We start from the raw sequence: 16,394 nt of genomic DNA on the forward strand, positions 1-16,394 counted from the left end.
TATTTATTCATATATATTTTAAATTAAAGTTTTTGTTTCATATTATACATTAACTTTTAACATACCTTTTGAGAAGTATACTTTGGTTTTGACAAAACATTAAAATCATCGTATTTTATAAATTTTCAACATATTTGGCATTCATGATTCTCGAGAACGATCGTGTCCTAACTTACTGGATTGCGATTATTTTTCGATGAATTTAGAAAGCCAAGTATTTGTTTGCAATAGATTCGCAAATTTTAAATAAAAGTTTATTCTCGGGAATTCAAAATGTTGGGTCCTAACTTACTGGTCATGACATTTTCTTCTCGAAATAAAAATTTTCAAAAGCAAGAGGCAATATTTGGGTATTTTGAAGATTTAAAAACATTGTGTCCTAACTCACTGGGTGTGGTGTTTTATTTCTTTGAAATATGAATGTCTTACTATTTTTTTTATTCATGAAATGAAGAGTTTCCTTTTAAAATCTTTTCAAATTTTCGACACCAAGGCATTTAAAAAATCGATTTGGTACCAATTTTGGGCGTTCTGAGGTGCTAATCCTTTCTCGTATGTGAATCGACTCGAACCTGTTTTCTCAAATTTCGCAGACCAAAATTATTTTTAAGGTGAGCCGATCACACCTTAATCAAGGATCAGTGGTGACTCCAATTTTTGTGTTTTAAAAAGTCGACACTAAAATTTTGTTTTCAAAAAAGCAGTTTCGACAATAAGTATTAAATTAAAAAAACAACAATAAATATTAAATTAAAAAAAAAGTATCTAACTTCAATATCCCAAAAGAACCTCTAATAACATCGTATTTGATAAGATCTTGGGCAAGGTTGTTGCCAATTTGTGCTTTTGTTGGACCGGCAGCCAGAGGCCCAGATCCTGTCATAATTGGTCCATTCAGTTTGTTCTGAAGCAGATTTTTTATGGCCTTCATTTGGCCCAACCCTTTCATTATTTTTTATCTAAGATCTCTTAGTATCCAATATTATGTTGGATTCTGACTAAATTGGGGAGCAGAGGTAAAGCTCTCACAGTATTTTTTTTTTCATAAGATTCAAATCCGAGGTCTTGTTTATGGGACATCAAATTTCTTGTCACTCGACGAATAAATATTTTAGATTTTAGGCTGCCTACAAGTGTTAAGATTTTAAAGGTCAAATTCTGTTTTGGTTCATCTATTATACTTACATTGGAGACTTAATTTTTGTTCTTTAATTTGATCTCTCTAATTTTATACTATCATTAGTTAATTTCAAATAATTTATACAGATAAAATTCTTGTTAAAACATTTATATGGATTTTTTATTATTAAAAACACTCTTTTAATAAAATAAAATAAAAAGTTAAATTATACCCATGATTACTCTAAAATAAAGACTTTTAACAAAATTTCTCAATTTAATATGATTGCTGCGATTGTCTCTCTTGTTGATCTTCTCATGTTATCAAAACCGTCGCCCGAAAATCGATCAACGATCTCAATGCTGGTGAAGGCCTCCGTTTCCAATCAACCTTTATATCTAAACCATCCCTAAATGTATTGAATAAATCAAGTTCTCCATTAGACACACAAACTTCAAATATATATTACTAATATCAAGAACGATATACCCATAATTTATTATATTATTATAGATTCTAATCATATGTATTTTGATAAAATGTTTAGAACAACTCAGAACTTTTAAAAATCATGAATGAGAGTATAATGAAATGCGAATCGAGTTAAAGTCACAATCCAATTTTTATTTATTTTTAAGAAAACAGAAAACCATTTGCAATCTTTGATTTGCTTTCCGTAAGCAGATTTTACAGAAATTATAAGATTTCACTCTCACACCACACTCACAAAAATCTATCTCCAGAGCAAACGACAAAGCTTGGTTTTGATTGGAAAAAGCAAGCAAGCCCATTTTAGCAAACAATATTAAAAGAAGAGGGAACTTAGCTTTAGCCTCCCAAATCAAATTGTAAAGAGGCAAAGAATAACGAAACATTAGAAGCAAGCTAGTAATGTTGTACCTGAGCAATGGCGACGATAAATTGGCAAAACCTGGGGGTATACGCAGATTGTTTCTTGAGCCTACGAGACACAGGTGGGCAATCAGGATCGTTGATTGATTTTTCGGCCACGGTTTTGATGGCGAGTGTCACATACTGAAGAGTACCAGCCAGACTTTTGTATTCAGTAAGATCAACAAGCCTATCACCATCATCTTTAGACAAAGTTGATGAATTAACCATTGGCGTATGAATACTCTTCGCATTAGCCAGAGAACTCCTGTCAAGTAGATATTGAATGTACTTGCGCTGACATATATGAAAACTACCAGCGGACGATCGACTAACCTCAATCCCTAAAAAATAGTGAAGCTCACCCATATCTTTTAGAGAGAACTTGTTATGAAGTTGCTAAACAAAACAATTTATTTCATCAGTTAAACTGCCAGTAATAACAATATCATCCACATAGACCAAGATATAGATAGTTGATGTGGACGAAACTTTAACAAACAATAAGGCATCAGCTTTAGACAAGACAAATCCATTAGAAATAAGAAATTGCTTCAATATTTCAAACTAGGCATGAGGAGCTTGTTGTAACCCATATAAAGATTTCGTCAGACGACATACCAATGGCTTACCATTTGGACCATATTGAACATATCCTGGAGGCTGGTGCATAAACACTTTATCAGTCAAATCTCCATTTAAAAAAGCAATATTTACATCAACCTGACGAAGTTTCCAACCATTAGTCACAGCAACAGACAAAATTATTCGAATAGTAGCAAGTTTGACCACTGGGCTAAACGTTTCATTGAAGTCACAACCAGGAACCTGAGAGCACCCCTTTACAACCAATCGTGCTTTCCGATGATTAATTGAACCATCATGATTCTTTTTTATTTTGAAAAGTCATTTGCATCCAATTGCTTTCCAGTCAGGAGGTAGAGAAACTAGCTGCCAGGTAGAGTTGGCCATTAAAGCATCAAATTCAGCTTGAACTGCAAATTTCCACTCCTTATGAGCAAGCGCTTCCTCAACAGATCGAGGCTCAAAATCTACAATGTTGACTGACAAAGCTTTAGGATTAAAAACTCCTGCCTTAGATCGAGCAACCATAGCATGAGTATTCCCTATAGGTAGAGAAGAAACAATCGGAGACACACTAGATGGACTAGCATCTGAAGACGAACTCGAAAGACAAAGCTCCTTTATATTATTTCCACACTCAGCTTGTGAACCAACTGAGACAGACTCACTAGGATGAAACACATCAGGTAGCTCAATTATAGCAGATGTATCAGCATTACAACCTGAACCAGGAGACAGAGATATAGACAGTGATGGAACAATTATGCTGCCGGGTTCTGCAGTATTCGTAACAGAAGAGGTCCTGACAACAAGAACATACGTGGGAGAATGAAAAGAGGTTTGAACTGTAAGAAGAGCAGAAGAATGAAATAAAAATCAACATTCATCAAACACAACATGACGAGAAACAACTACTTTGCCCTCTGGTTTGAGGCAATGATAACCCTTATACTAAGAGCTATAACCTAGAAACGTACATGGCTGCAACCAAAAATCCAGTTTTTGTGACACAAAAGGACGTAAATATGGGAAGCAACAACAACCAAACACCCTTAAGTGATCATACATAGGTTCATGACCATAAAAATTTTGATACGGGGACTAACCTTTCAAAACCAGAGTGGGCAACCGATTAATAAGATATACAGTACTGCAGACTGCATAACCCTAATGCTTCATAGGGAGGCTAGCCTGAGCCAAAAGTGTAAGACCAGTTTCCACAATGTGCCTGTGTTTACGCTCAGCAACACCATTTTGTTCTGACGCATGTGGACAAGAAAGACAATGAAGAATCCCATGACTAGCTAGAACTGAAGCAAAAGTACGAAACTCACCTCCCCAATCACTTTAAAATTTCTTAATAGTCTTTCCAAACTGAGTACTAACCATTTTTTGAAACTAAAGAAAACAGTCAAGTGCTTGAGATTTACCTTTAATCAGATAAATCCAGGTAAATCGACTACACATGTCAATAAACGAAATATAATACAAATTACCGCTACAGTCAACAGAAGCTGGTCCCCACAAATCAGAGACAACTAATTCAAACAACTCCATATATTCAGTGGTAGAGTGTGAAAAGGGAAACTTATGTGATTTCTCTTTTTGACAACCAACACAAACATTATCAAGGCATTTTTTTTTCGAAACAATTTGACACTTGTTAAGTACAAGTTTAACAACTTTAGCAGAAGGGTGACCAAGCCTTTTATGTCATAGTGAGAAAACATCATCATCATTCAATCGGCCACTTGGAACTCCAGTGTTGTTAGCATAGGGAATTGGATCAGAAAGAATAGATGAACCAGCTGAAAATTGATATAGACCATCACGAACTCGGCCCCGCAGTAAAATTTCCTGTGTCTGGATGTCATTAACAACACAATAAGAGGGGTGAAATTCAAAAAATACATTGTTGTCGACAGGAAATTGAGAAACAAACATAAGATTCTTTCGAATACTCGGCACACACAGAACATTAGAAAGGTGTAATAACTTATTCTTTATTAGTAGAACAGTATCCTCAACAGACAAAATTTTAGTGGGAGCCCCATATCTGATGCATTTTGACAGACATGATGGGTGGCCCCTGAATCTGGATACCATGATGAGGTTCCTATCGGCACGGGAGCACATGAGTTAGTATTACCAAAATCAGAATCATACTGTGTGGCATCCGAAAAATCAAACCCACGAAAATGAAGAATTCGTGATAGCCCAACACACTATGAGGAACCAAAATAAAAAAAACACGTGCTCGTGGTTTAGTGTACCACGGAACTTCAGAAATATTATTGGGCATAGAACCTTCAACAAAATTAACATTAGGCCCAAGTTAACGGGGCCCAAAATTAACATCAACCCATTATTTTGACCACTAACCGGCTCAAATTTCAGTCCATTATTTTGGCCACTAACAAATTCAGAGAACCGTCCTATGTTTGGCCTAAATTTTGACCCACTCGGATGCCCAAAATTCTAGCCTGCACTTGGTCCAAACCACGGCCCACACGGATGCCCATAATTCTAGCCTATACTTAGTCTTAGAGTATTCGACCTACGCAGCACATCAGAAAGCCCAACAGATAACCTAAGATACGCCCAAACTCACCTTGCATATGACGTCTAGCAGACATACCGTGAAGATCAAATGGGCCATTATCAGACCCAAACCCAATTTTATACTCAGCCATATTAGGGTGACGATAGAAAGAAGCAGTCCTAGCTTGCGGCAGACACCAACTTTGATTTTGAAAACGCCCCAAAAGATTCTCTCCAGAACCAGAATCACCATAAACACCACCTTGTAGCTTTCGACCACCATATGCAAAGGAGGAATCTCGCACCGTATTGGAAGCATTTGGACCATCATAACTGCGATTGAAGCGATAGAAACAACGCTGAGCCAAATGACTGAGCCTGTTGCAAATCTAACACTACACTCTCGATTGGAAACCACACCCATGCAAACGCCCTCCATGCACATCACGCGACAAACCTGAGTCAACCACCGCAGCAACCAAATGTGGTTCAACAAGATGGGCTTGTATCAGAACCTCACGCGCCACCTACAACTGTCGACTCTCAAACTCCAAGAGAACATCGACTAAACGCTGAAAAAGAAGAGTCTCCGTTGCGAATGAGGTCAGGGTCAACACAGCATCAAAGTCCGATGAGAGACCGGCCAAAATAACTTCTACCCTTTCAGCTTCTGACACTGCTGATCTAGAAGCTGCAAGTAACGCACAAACGTTTTCTATCTTTACAACATATTCTCTGATAGTTAATTCGCTCTTCTTTATAGAATACAGATCATGCTTAACACGAGAGATTTTTACACCAGTGGAAGCAACAAACAGTCAATTTACGGTGCTTCAAATTTCACATGCAGACTAAGTAGAGGTAAAATACGACAGAATTGATGAACTTATGGTGGAAAGAAGCCAAGATGCTAACAGTTTATCCTGTTGATTAAACAGAGATGCATCTAGATTTGGAAGAAGCGTACATTCTGAAGATGCAACAAATCGAGGTGGAGCAACCAATGTGCCCTCCAAGAACGTTTGCAGCTCATATCCCTCTATTATGAGTTGGATATATTGCTGTCATTGAACAAAGCTTCCTTCCTCTAAATTTACCATGACATGACGAGGGAAAGATTGAACCAAGCGAGCACTTGAAAACGACGGGTTCACAAGATCAGCAGAGTTAGAATCGGTTGACGGTGTCATAACGTAAAAAATGAAAGCACTCACTATGATTAGGCTCTGATACCATGTAAGATACTACTCAAAATATGTGTAAACAGAAAAATGAAATATAAAAGAATTTTTTAGTCTTATTCCCTTGTTTTTGAATTAATACACTGATGAGGTTTTATGCGCATATGAGAACCAACTGCCTAATGAACTGCTTAATAGATTTTGTAACAACCTATCAAACTAACCATCTTAACAACTGTTTAACACTTCATGTTCTGCTTTGCCACCTCTAATTCATGCTTCAATGGTATATTGCTTTACAGTGAAGTTATTGTTGACCTCAACAAATTATCTCCAGCTATCAATCTCAATTTTTTGACAAAATCATCACGAGTTATCTTCTTTGCCTTGAACAGTTCATAATGATTAGCAACTTGGTCCATATCCATACGAGGAATCTTATTTGAGATAGCAACAAACAACATAAGAAAAGGCATCTAAGGGGATTTAGGGGTCTTTAAAGTGTTTGAACCCAGACTAAGATCATTTTCTTGGGATCCCTCTGAATCTGAATTTTGGTGTTTAGTATTCCCCAATTCACCAGTAGATGCTGGTAAACAACCTTAGACTTCTTTTAAAGATACAGTGACACCTTTAACATTCGAGGAAAGTTTGAAACTAACAATAAATTCTGGATAAATGTGGGTGATAATATTCATGTTCCAGGTAATATAATACTTCAGATGATGAAGATCATCCACTCCACTATCAACATCCTCACTGCTAGGAAAACATTATCCACTTTCAGGGAAAAGAAACTCCATCTTTCCCATTATTATGCAACATAATATCATGTACTGCACTCTATTTTCGTCAATATCACAATACTTTGCCCTGCCATTAGCAAATTCTGCTGTAGCAAGATGAACACCAGCGGCATATAGGTCTGGGATTGAAGAAAGACGACAGTCTACAAGCCCATGCTTCATGATGGTAGGCAATACTTTTTTAGAGGAAGTAAGCCATGCACGTTGAACATTTGCAGTCCCCCGATACTTTTTCATAATTTGGACCTACTTCTGGAAACGCTCTAATCTATATTGTGTACTGGAGCAGGGTCTTATATCAAGAATATCCACACCTTCACAAGTGTTCATACCCATAAGAAACATCTTTTCAACAGTTGAAAACTCCAATGGCTCATTGAACTGTACATCAACAAACTCGCTTTCTGGAACTAAGTTTTTCTTTTTCTCTTGAATATCCTCAACAACTTTATTGGGTTTTTCATCGGCACTCCTATTGTAATTATCCTCGGCTACCACAGCAGAATAACTGGAGGCAAGTTTCTGAGCAATTTGAAAATGTCTCACAAAAGAACTCGACTCCCCACTACATTCCAACTTTGGCTGCTCAACACCATTAATGCCAATATCAAGATGTAGTTTAATCTTATGAAGGGCATAATATTCACTAAACATGAATTCTTGGTTATTCGCACATTCATCTTTGTAGCACGGGTATGCTTCATCCTCACCAGTAAAAATATCAGGAAAAAAATAGCCACCTGCTTCATCAATCCAAGCAATGGGGTGTCTCATGCCAGTTTTCAGCTCCAATCAAAACTTATGCAAGAAATCTAGCACAAAAGATTGATTGTCTATCTCAACCTCAATAGTTGGCTTCTTTGTGACGAGATCTTTCTTGATTGAGGCAATAAGATCGTTGGGAAAATTAGTCCATTCACCTTTCTCATAGAACATTATGCACTTTGGAATGCCTGTTTTCTTAAAATTTGAATAGCAAAGTAACAAAGATCTTTTTGAAGTATAACCACAACTCACAACTCTGCCTTCGCAATCCTCCAATCTCCTGCGCTTGTCATGTTTCTGGAAAGCTAAACACAAGCTAAGCAACTGTGGTGGTATCACATGCGAGGCCCTAGGAAAATATGATGTATGCTGTGTTTCCCGCTTCCTCTTCATGCCATGTAGAACCAAAGGCTTACTATCCAATATCATGGCGTTCGGTGCTTCCATTTCTGCCTAGATCAATCCCTATAAACAGGTTTAAAACCAATAGTTCTACTGTACAAACGAATAAAAAGTCTAACCTTCTACCGAACTACAGGAACAGTCTCCTAAAAGTTGAAATCCTAGAACTGCAGTTAGTGTCAATCCTGTACATGTTCATGTTGCACATATCCATGTTGTACATGTTGATGTTGCATATATTAATCTTGGACATGTTACTCTTCATTTTCTTTCCTTACAATTATTTCCTAGAAGAAATAGCAACTTCTTTATTACTCTACAGCATTCGGTACACTGCCTCCCTTAACATCACATAACAGTACCTGCAGATGAGATAAATTTTGGAGTGATTGATTTACTTTTCTGTTTTCTAGAAGGGGGAGGGATGGGAGAGAGAAGAAAATAAAAGAAAAAGAAAAATTAAAAACCCTAAATTAAAGAAAATAAAAAAATCAGCAAGAGAAACAATGGCGGCAGTGATATGAGGAAGAAGATGGTAGAGAGTATAATATTTTTTTTCGTTTCTTTATTTTAGTGAAAGGTGGAAGTCAACAGAAGAGAGAGAAAGAAGAAATATTATTAAATGATATGAATTGTTGATTGTGCAATTCTAATGGAAATTTTGATAATAGTGATTGATTTATTTAGATTGATTAAAATTTTGAAGTTAGTTGGTAATTTTGAATCGGATTGGATTGGTGAATCAAATTAGAAATCGTTGTAGAAAGTAATAAAAATAGTTGATTCGTGAATTTGTACGAATCAAATTAAAAATTGATTGAATTGAATTTTATATTTTTAATACTTTTTATTTTTAAAATTTTAAAATTTATTTGTTTTGAATCGGATAAATTGATTGAAACAAAAATTTATAGTATGATAATTTGGTTCCAAAAATTGATAATAACAATTAATTACTTCCATCATTATTTTTAAATTAAACCATGATTTTCGTTTTTTATTATACTTAAAATTAAAATTTAGCCATTATAATTTGATTTGACATATAATTTTCAATTTTTGTAATATTAATTAATTTTAAACAATTAACATCAATAATTATTCTACTTAAAATGATGATGTGGTGGTTTTTTTCCATAAATCACTTTAAAATAGTGTTATTTTTATTTTGGTTACTTTAAAATAATTTTTGTTAATTTAGTCATTTTAATTAAATTAATTATTGAAACTCAAACTACTCGATTTGATTAAATCTTAATTTGTATTTTTTCGATTTTTTTGAATGTAACTAAGTTTTGATCAATTTTTTTTTATGGGAGGTTGAGGTCAATCAATTTTTTCAGTGCATTATTTTTGAACTTTCAATGCATTTTTTTACCAGAGGTTGAGGTCGACCAGAGTTCTTTAGAAAATATATATCGAGATATCTGATGGGTGAGTGGGAAAAAGTGGAGAGTTTAAAGTGCTAGAGGGAAAACGTTCCATTTAGACGCGTTTTCAGTGCACTGTCAGAAAAAAGTACTAATTTAATAATACTATAGAAATTACAATGATTTATTAATTTTTAAACCGCAATCTATTTGTTGATTTTTTTCATTCATACTCAATTTTTTTGTAATTTGTAAACACACGTTTTTATTATACTATAGGAAACAATACAATATACAAATTTGTTTCATTTTTCATGTGTATACTTGATTTAATAATCTGAAATGACAACAACAACCAATTTTGATGTAAAAATGATATTTATTTAAAACATTTTATATCCAATATTGATACACTCTTATCGACTATAACTTAGTGTAAACAATTAAAGTTTACATGAGAAATACAAAAAAAAAAACAAATCATTCATATCCTCGATCAGAATATGCGCCACATCGAGGTGGTCGTCACTTGCAAGCTAGATTTCTTCTTGGTTCAAGTTGTATACCGGCCTCCTCGCTTTCATTGTTATGTCTACACTCGGGTACCAGTTGTTGTCTCGGCCTCTCATTTTTGTTTTCGTTTGTAACTGATTGTGATTGGTTGCTCATCGGTTGCCATCATGTATCCTTTATTCTAGGAATATGTGGTCGCTAAGATGGTCTACCTTGGTAGAACAATGATCCTGGAGGTGTTTGCAAAACCATTGGCGTAGGTGTATAACTATATTGTGTCTCATACACCAATGGCAGAATGATAGACTTCTGCCCCAAACATAGACAGCTTATACATCGTCGTCTAAAACGTCGATGGTATCGACGTGTAATATGCCGAGGACAGAGGTCCAAAAATAAAACCTGGCATCGATGTAGAAACAAGCATATGTTGTGCAAGATGTGGTACTTGTGTAAAAATGGCGGGGTTAGTGAAAGCACTAGAACAAGTCGAGCCATGCTGACCTGATGGTGGTGCAACCATCGGTGTCGATTCTTGTGTTGGTGTAGATGCTGGACCCTCCTCGATAGCTGCTCCAGACCTTGGATGTCTAGGCTTCCGTCGTGGCCTCGTATGCAGTTGGTTACCCCTATTTTCTTCCGCTAGCAGATATGGTTTGCAATGGTGTCTAAACTATGGCATGTAATTCGTATCGCAGGCTAACTCCGGAGCGATAACGACCTCGCAAGTAGGTAAAAAGTCGTACCTATTGTTCCAAAGGTTGATATATTTCACATGGAATGTTGGCCAATACTCATCTGTTCTCCCTCGAAAGTCAATATGGTGCAGATCGTCGATGTCTTGGGGTGTTGACGAAACCTTTTGCCTAAACCCGAATTGTTGCAACACTCTATCTGACTCGTGCATCTCTACTGTAGTGTACACTATCAATGACACCTTCACATACTAGATGGTGAGATTCACCAAGAATTCAGACGAGATGCATTCTTGAATTCCCAAATCAGAGTATAGTGTCCATTCAATTTGTATTAAAATAATAAAATTTTTAGTTATATATACTATTAATTTTTAAGTCAACTACTTAATATTATATCATTCAAATTTAAAAAAACATACTTTCTCTTCCGATCGTTGATCTAGCAGAAGTCGTATATCTTGAAGCTCCTTCGGTAGTCCCTTGTAACTCAACCCATGGTTCCACCTATTGAAATAATATGTTAGCATAATAATTTAAAATTTAAATAATTTTATTATGGTAAATATAATATCTAATGAATTTTACCTTGTTATGAATGAGAATGTATAAGGGTAGTCCGCTCGAAGACGTAAAAATGGCAGTCGGTACCATGCCCATAATTGCAATAATAGCATGCAACCATCGATTTTAATTTTCTATGGTTCCATCCCATGACACAACATCGCCAACACAGCTGAGCCCTAACTGAGTTCGCCCGCTTCTCTAAAGTCCACAAGTTTTAGCAGCCAACTTAAATGGGTAAGATTTTGTGACTTATCAGGCATTAGGAGACCCCCGATGATCATAAGGATGTACGTCCAAGTGTGTTGTTCTCTTTGGACTTCACTCAATTTTGCACTGAGCCCACTAAAATTCCTTTTCAATCAATTCATATCTATCCGGGCTCCATAAATTGTTTCCGAAACCCTCCTCAAAAGTTGTTTGCATACGTCTCTCCAATCGGCAATGACAACTAACCCAGTCACTACCGGCCCATCCATCGGTAACTGAGCTGAAACTACACGTCTTTGAGAGTGATAGTACACTCACCGCATAGAAGATGGAATGTGTGTGTTTTGGGTCTCCACCTTTCCACCAACGCGCTTACAAGTTTGGGGTTCAATTTACACCCCTACCTATACGGGCAATGTGTAAAAATCTCGCATCTCTCAAGTATGGTTCGATTAAGACGATGGAGGAACGGGTAGATTACGAATGTACATCTCCAAAATCTGATTTTTAGACTAATAAAAAATACTGATGCGGTCGTTGAAAGCACCAAAAATATCATATCCCTAATAAATAATGAAAAAGAATAGTAAAAGGGAAGTAGGGTCAAATCTTCAGGGACTGGATTTACACAATGTCTTGTTCCGTAAAATCCCAGGCAGAATCTTGCCCAAGAAAACCTGCGTTCCTGAAAAAAAAGAAAATAACAGAATTAAAGGTTTGGATCTGGAAACGAAAAATAAAATGAAAACAGAATTAAGAATATTGAATCGAAGATTCGAGAAATTAAAAATAGAGTTGAGAGAAAGGAAATTCTTATGGGAGGTTTCAGCCTCCAGTTGTCTCGTTCCGCCTTGGGTTCAATCCTCGGCTTTTAGATGATCTTTCTCAAACCAAATAAGTCAGTTATAGTGGAAAAGGACGCCTACGACCACCAGCTCTAAGGATTTAGACTTACGATTTAGTGGAACCTGACTCTAGCCAACAATCGCTTCTGTGGGATCGTCTTATGCTAGATCAACGCTTCTCAATGGCGAATCCCACGCCATTTTGTCTCTTGGGCTCGCTAACCTCTGACGCAGTAAGCTAACGAACCGACTGTGCAACATTCCCAAAACATACAAAGCGGTCACTTTTGCATATGTTAAAAAGCTTACTTCTTAAGGAACATGGACGGAAGCGTCAGCCCCGTAGTGCGGAGAAATGATGAATACCCAGCGAGGAGGCTAAGTACGGACTCTAAGCCTCAAGAACCCTTTTTGGGGAATATCAACAACCTTCGGCTAGATGGGTTTAGTGGCTCATGGTTGTGGTGGAAAAATAAATAAATAAAATAAAAATGGAGATTTTATTGAAAGGAAATATGAGAAGAACAAAAGCCTAGACTTTTGGCGAGAGAGTGTTTACAGAAAAAGATGGATTCCTTTTGAGTCACTTTACCCCCTATTTATAGTGTTAGGGGAGATAGTCTAATCCTACTTAAACTCCCAAAAGATAAATACATTTAATTGAAGATAAATAAAGATAAATAAAATAAAATCCTAAAATTAAATAATCCTTAATAATTATCTTAATATTAATTATCCTAATATAATTAAAATAGAGTCTGATAGAATAAAATCTCTTCTTTTTGCATTTCAACCCTTGTTTCCTCCATGCTTGCACTTTTGGCACCAATTTTTCTTTGTGTCGCACATTGGCCCATTTTATCTCTAAATTCACGCTTTTGGCCCTTAATTTTGCTTTTGCCTCAAATTTAGTCCCTATGAGATAAAAGAACATAAATAGCTCAAATTAGCAGGATCATACTCAGAATAAATACATAATTAATACATAAAAATACGTTATTCTAGAGTGCTATCAAATACAAAATATTAAATTTCAGTATAACAATAAAATATTTAAATTAAATTAGATTAAACATAAAAAAATTCTTACCATTTGCAATTGGTCGATCGAAATGTGCTTCCCATCCAAACGCATTAGAGATTTTGTCATTACTAATTTCGAAAAACACGAAGTAAATTATAATAGAAAAAATAATTTAAGAAAATCTTAATACAATTTTAATAAATAAAAAAGAGTTGAGAGAGAAATAAAAACTAAGAGAGGATTGAGAAAATTTTGAGAGATAGTTGAGATTGAATTGAAAAAAAAAAGAATTGTACGAGTTTATATAGAAAAAAATATAGCCGTTAGGGGGGTTAGTCGTTGGGTTTCAACGGTTATTTAAATAGTCGTTGGGTGGAGTAGCTATTGGGAGGGGTGATCGTTGAGGAAAACGCTTTCAGCGGAAAGTGTTTTCGTTATTTCGACCTAGTTCCGTAATTTTTTGAAAAAACAACTTAATCTAATTATTTTTTTTAAAAAAAGTGGTATTTTTCAGAAATTCACTCATATGCTTGGCCCTTTTCTCATGGATATTGAGTTAAATTACATAATCATTTTGATTTTTCATCTCATTTTGTATATGAAACGTAAAATACAAATAAAGAAACAAACAAATAAATCTATTGATCTGGGGTCAAACTTAATGGTAAGCAATGAGCTGTAATTGTATTAATTATTAGTAATTAATAGAATCATAAATGATTAGCGTAAAGTCTCTGCTTTTCCTTCTTCTCATTTCAAACTAAGCGTCTGATTAATGATTTCTTATCTAAAATGGTAATTTTAAATTTTTGGATTAGTTTAAATTCGAATTTTATTTATGTAAATTATGCTTAAATTAAGTATAACCCTAATTTTTAAAATAAAAGATGTTAAGTGTGTTGAAACTAATTTTTATAATACCAACTGAATCAGTTGGGAGGAATGAAATGAATTTTTTTTATAAAATTCTAAATTAATAATGATAAAATTGTATTTTAACCCCAAAAATAAAAAAATTGATTTAATCTTTTAAAAGTATAAAAATATAGACTACTAAAATGATAAAATTACATTTTATCATCGTAAAAATATATAATTTAATTCTCATCTTTTGTTTTACTTTGCACCTGAAAGTTAAGTGATAATGCGGTTGATATTATTGTAAATAGTAACTTATAAATAAAAACTTTTTTCCCTATAAAAAGGGCATGGGTGGTGCCTGATATGCAAAGTTTTCTCTTTTTTCAGCAAATTCACATTGAAAACATTAGATTTATTGGGGGCATGGGTTTTGCGTATTTAAGGCATGGCATTGATTGCTCTTTATATAAAGGGCTAACCACGTAGCATTCATCCATAGAATAAGAAAAATGGGAAACTGGTTTGGGAGATCAAAGTTGAAGGTAACGCCATTGGAAGACGATATCGGGATGACGACGAAGAGCAGAGAAGACGGCGGTGAGCGTAGTCGGAAGAGCTTGGATGCAACGACGAGCCTTGTGATGATCAAGGTGCGTATGACTAAAGCAAAACTCGATGAACTTAAGGCACATGCAAGTATGAGCGAAGGGGATTCGACACTTGGTCATTTGATCGTTAAGGAATGCTTGGAAGGTAGATTGTGCACTCGTGTTGTTGTTGGACAACCCCATGCGTTGGTGAATTCAAGATCTAGGCTTTTGAGTATGAGTATTATTGATGAAAAAAGGATCTAAAATGAGAGTCTTAAGTGAAAATGAGAAGAAAATTGGGTATGTTTTCATTTTTTATCTCATCAAACAAATTGTAAACAGGTTAAAATATGTCATCAATCCCTATATTCTTTATAAATTTGGAATTTAGTTCTTATATTTTTTCTTAAGAATTTAGTCCTTTTACTTTTCGTATTTCAAAATTCAGATCCAATTGTTAACATCTTTAAACATGTTTTGATAAATTTGTAGGTGTAACATTTTGAAATTAAAAAAAACCACTCGGTAACAATGAACTAAAAATAATGGTGTAATGAACCTAAATTTAACAAAATAATTTTCATAATGTAACTATGAACTAAAAATAAGAACCTAAATTTAACACAATAATTTTAACAATGATAACAATTGGACCTGAAATTTGAAATTTGAAAAGTAGAAATATTGAATTCCTAAAATAAAAGTACAGGGATTAAATTTTAATTTTACAAAAATAATAGACTTGTTTCATATTTTAACCTTAAAAATATGATGTATATTAGATTGAGTGGCTACTTTTATGCAGCTACTTGGACAAAAAAAAAAAAAAAAAAGCTCACTTAAGCTACAATGGCTAGTTGGACCCTGTCTTAGCTGAAATTTATCAAGAATTAAGTTTTAAGTGTGCTTAAATATACTAAAATTTTGAAGCTAGGTTGGTAATTAATAGTGATAATTAGGGTTAACTGAATCAGATTGAATTGAACCAGTCAATTAAATTAGAAATCATTTTAAAAAATAACAAAAAAAGCAGTTGATTCGTGAATCGTATAGACTGAATTAAAAAGTTGTTGAATTGGATTTTATATTTTTAAATATTTTATATTTTAATAATTTATTTATTTTAAATAAATAAACTAATCAAACTAAAACTAATAATCTAACTGTTTCAACCACTAATCTAATTCTAAAAGTATTGGAAATGGCACCGCTACACGAAGATATTAATTACTTCCGTCGTTATTTTTAAATCAAATCATGGTTTTGATTCTTTTATTATACTTAAAATTACAACGTAACCATTCATATATAATTTTCCACTTTTATAATATTATTAATTAATTTTCAATAATTAACATCAATTGTTGTTTTACTTTAAAAGATAATGTGGTATATTTTTAAAAATCACTTCTAACCCAAAAAAAATCATTT

At 34.4% G+C, this 16,394-nt stretch overlaps 1 pseudogene; it reads right to left on the reverse strand.

Annotated features, from left to right (window-relative positions):
* Positions 1-6,614: 6,614 nt before the first annotated feature.
* On the reverse strand, positions 6,615-8,766 carry LOC105763961 (inactive poly [ADP-ribose] polymerase RCD1-like; annotated as a pseudogene).
* Positions 8,767-16,394: the final 7,628 nt, after the last annotated feature.

Source organism: Gossypium raimondii, chromosome 12 (assembly GCF_025698545.1).
Source record: "Gossypium raimondii isolate GPD5lz chromosome 12, ASM2569854v1, whole genome shotgun sequence".
Lineage (NCBI taxonomy): Eukaryota > Viridiplantae > Streptophyta > Magnoliopsida > Malvales > Malvaceae > Gossypium > Gossypium raimondii.